Source organism: Clytia hemisphaerica, unplaced genomic scaffold, assembly GCF_902728285.1.
Source record: "Clytia hemisphaerica strain Z4C2 unplaced genomic scaffold, Clytia hemisphaerica genome assembly, whole genome shotgun sequence".
NCBI lineage: Eukaryota > Metazoa > Cnidaria > Hydrozoa > Leptothecata > Clytiidae > Clytia > Clytia hemisphaerica.
The window spans coordinates 4,798-9,391 of NW_027103927.1; positions in this window are offsets into that span (position 1 = coordinate 4,798).

Here is a 4,594-nt window from a genome sequence, read left to right on the forward strand (position 1 = left end):
AACATAAATCCAAAGTAAAGACAAAGTTAGAGGCCTCATCACCCTGCACACAAAACTGTAATTAGAAACATATCCAACAACAAATTAAAAAGTCATGCGATGGCAATTCTGCCACCAGTTTACAGAACTTCCAAAGTCATTTGATTTAAGTTAATGAATGTAGAATTGTAAAGTACAGGATCTTTTAATTTCGCATAGAGTAGGCTTTTAAATCAAATGACTTTGAAATAAAATCCATCAACACTCTTTAACACCGCTATTTACAAAAATCCAAAAATCTAGTGTCCTATTTTCAGATCTGTTACGTTTACGCATGGGCTGTTTGATAAAAACCCCTTGAGAGAGCAAGACATATAAAGATAGCATAAATGCTTAATTACTTTTGTGCTATGCAGCTATTAAAATTACTTAACTCTAGACATATCTTATCTATTTTGGTTGATAAACTTGGAAGTATCGAAATTTAATGAGTAAGTGAATAAACAATCCAGATATCAACAATTCCATGTTTTGACCAAATGTTAGAACCATTGACGGTATTGATGAAAGAAAAGGAGGCATTTCCTGCCTTACTTCAGAGATTGGGGAGAATTAAGAATAATAATAAGGTTGACTAAAGGTTTTTTCCTCTTGACCAATTAGCAAGGAATATAGTTTCAATAGACCTTTTCAATTTTCGCCTTTCCATCCACCAGATTGAAGTGTATCAGTTAGTTTAAACTCCTATACCAGGATTAGAAACTAGGCTAGTCTTAACTCTTTTATCTTTCCCTTTGCAACAATACAATGCTGATAAAGTTGACACAACACAATGGCGAGTTATGTGTGAAATTTATATCAAAATCTGCGACAAAAACGAAAGTATTCTCCTTTGCAGACTTCCACCAACAAGATTGCCACATTTTATACATCCCTTCAATTTGGCACCCATGTCTTCTCAGTTGTCAGTGCCTTGAGATAGACGGGCAGCTGTAAAATTTCACCCTTCATAACATCTTTTTTATTTGTTTCAATCAGTTATCTTAAGGTGTAGACTATTTCTTATTTTCAAAGTTCTGAAGAACAAAAAAAGCGGGAATTTGATGCGAGAATTTGATTGTCAACAAAGAGCCGTAAAAAATTGTTGAATAAAATCTGAAATATTTTCATTTTTTGAAGAATTGGTGCAAAAAAGTGAAACAGAAAAGTTTTTTTGGTTTAATTGAAATGGGGGATTTGGAAAATTTTCTATGTTTCTTTTTCATATCTGGATATCCTGGATATCCAGGCTGTAAACTATTTCACAGTTGAATTTTTTGATATTTTACCGTGAGAAAGGGTAACTTGCATCAGTGGAGGCTAACATGCATAGCCCTCAAATGAATGACCTGTCTGGTCATTAAAATACAACTATGCAGCTCCGCTGGAAGCTCTACTCTACCATTTTTGTTTTGATTTAACTTTGTATTTTAATGACCAGACAAGTCTTTCATTTGAGTGATATGCATGTTAGCCTCCAATGATGCAAGTTACCCTTTCTCACAGTATGTTCTGGTTTACAGCATGGTCTCCCTATAGCGTTTTACATGCTCATATGAGAATCATTGTAGCTCAAACCGCGATATTCCAGGATTAGAAAAAGCTATACCTGTTATCTTTTTTCTTTAAAGAATCAACAAGCCATCAACATCGATAAATTACACACATTTCCTCAGAAACTTTTAAAATAATCTGCCATTATGACTTTCTTGGAGCAGTTCCAAAATTAACCAATCATGTTGTGTATCAGAATTCCTATAGGAGTTCTTTTCCGAGATTTGTAAAATAGCTAAGTCGGCCAAAAAACTTTTCCCGGGGGTTTGAGGAATAAACAGAACTGTCAGACTGTTATCATTTGTTTCTTATTTAACCATATTTAAATTTGCGCTCAAAAATACTTAAATAAATAAGTTAATAATATTCAATATACTATATGTATCTCTCAGAAAATGAACACTTACAGAACGACATAGTTTATCATTTAGAATACCCCCGTGTTTCGACCATTCCATTTTAGAGGCATGTAGCGTAGGCTGCCCAAAAGTTTAAGCCTCGTTTTGGCGAAAAACTCGTCCCCAGCGCCCAGGCCCCAAAAATCAAAATTTTTGAAAAATGAAAAAAACACCCCCACATATTCACCAAAGGAACAAGTGTGCAAAATTTCAGCCAAATCTAACGATATTTGATGTCTGCAGGCTGCCCCAAAGTTTTAGCCTCGTTTTGTGGTGGTAAAAAAAGGAGGGTGGAATATAGCCTGGGAATCCAAGCGTTAAACTTTTTTCACAGTCTAGTTTATGATATTTTCGAAAGCATCCAACAAGGACCTTTTTTTAAATATCTGTTTCCCAGACATAACCTTCCTGGAAAATTTGATCTGTTGCGTGTTGGCCGAATATTTCAAAAATCTTATTCCTAGAAATGAAGATCTGTTCTCGCAAAACCTAATTTTAATCTAAAGATTTCCTAGAAAATTTGATCTGTTCCACAATTTTCAGAATAAAATTTAAATCTTTTTCCCAAATGATCTGCTCCCCTCTCTGGAATTTTATCTGTTCCCTTCTTTTTGTTATTCCTATCTGTTCCCCATAAAGTTCAATATGTTCCAAGCTATATCTTTTTGGAAAGATATCTGTTTCCCTTCATTTATCATCTCCTGATATTGATCTGTTCTTCTGATGACGTCATCGCCGGACGGGGAAAACAGATAGTTTAAGGAAAAGGTTCCTAGACACTCGGATATTTCCCCATTTTCAAAAAAGGCTCTCTCCTGGAAAAGGGAACAGATTCTGGGGACAGGGTTGTGGCTGCTCGTATTTTTCTGGGTTAAAGCTTGGCCGGTAACCGCCTGCAGGGACATTTTTCCCTGCAATGCAGTTCGGCCTGATGGCCAGCTTTCTGCGATTACTTAGCATTACTTTCGCGGCATTTGATAATTTCGTCGCGCGCATAACTTATGGAAAAAGCTGACTTGCAGAAAAAGGATTGTTTTAACAAATGAAAATGAAAACATAGATTCATTAGAAAAATGGCGTTGACTGAAGTTAATTACATGTGGTGATGTTGAGTGGTTTTTTTTGTAGAGCTTTGACGATTTTATGGTAAGTTGTATGGTGGTTGTTGGGGGTTCCTGTTCAAAGTCTGAACGTCACAACAAAAGTTATAAATTCTGTTTAGGCTAATTTGTGCAGCTTAAATTACTTTGCCGTGACGATTTTTTTTTTTTCACATTATTTTGTTCACATTATTTATTGTCAATAAATTTTTGTTGGAAAATTATGGTTGGTTTTTCTTACAGGGAAAAGTTGGTACATAAATTTGCTAATTCTCCCATTTCCCCTCAACCAATTTTAAAACTAACGTTTGTGTCCATAAAAGTTGTAAAATATCTACTATTTTCCCCCTCAAAAAAGGTCGTGAAAGTGTGAATGTGAAAATAGGGACTTTTCCAAACTTTCCCGTCAAAACCAATCATTTGGATTTGCAAAGTTTTGGTATTTTGGTGGGAAAATGGGATCTATGATGTCATAATTATTCCAGACTCGGCTGAAATTTATGCGTATCATCCTCCAATAGCAATGGAATAAAGAACTTTCACTTTCGATTTCATGAATAAATAAATTATAGCGGGCGCATAAATTACGATTTTCCAAGGTCACCTTTACTTGAAAGAAATTATGGAAATATTTTCTATTTCGTGCTACCATGTTCCAACCATGGAAAATCCCCCATTTTTACAAACATTTACAAAGTTTTGGTTAGGAAAGTTGTAAAAGTGTTGAAGATTGGAAAAGTGGTAAGTTTTTTTTCCAAAACTTTCTCCTGCTACAGGTGAAATATTCTAAGCGTATTATTAAAAAATATGGATACATCTTACCTTTGCTGTATGTATCATGAGTACCACTTTTGTTTGGAATTTTCGAAACCATATTTTACTTTGTCAGGCATATTTTTGTACAAAATAGATTGAAAAAATCTTAATGCGAAACACTGAAAACACGTGGATACTTTTTTTTCAGCTGCCATTTTGATTCTCCTTCCCGCTTGAAAATTGAAAAATTTTCTCTCTATGCGCACGCGCAAATAAATAAAGCGAAGTAATTTGGCCCTTTCAAACCAGAGTCTTTGGAAATAGACCAGACCAGAAAACAGACCCCAGTCCTGATTTCTTAACGTAAATACGTCATTGAGCATGCGCGTTAGAATCAAAACAAAGATGGTGGCAATGTTATGATAATTCTGGGAAATAAAACACGTTTCGTAAACAAATTGTCATTCTTTTTGTTCGTTTATATGTTGACATAATTTTGTAAGTACCTCGTTAGCTTTTTGTATTGATCTTTCACTGGCTTAAATGTTTCCTTTACTTTTCTTCATAAAACACACTCTGGAATCCAGATATTTAATATTTTTCAAAGCGAGGGGCCATTAATTGACGTGACGACAGTACGTACAGCAACCCAGCCCAGGCGTAGTTAATCGATATAATCGATAATCTTGAGTAATCGATAAATAATCGATAAGTACTCGATGGATTAGATATCGATTAACCGATACAATCGATAGGTAATCAGACCTT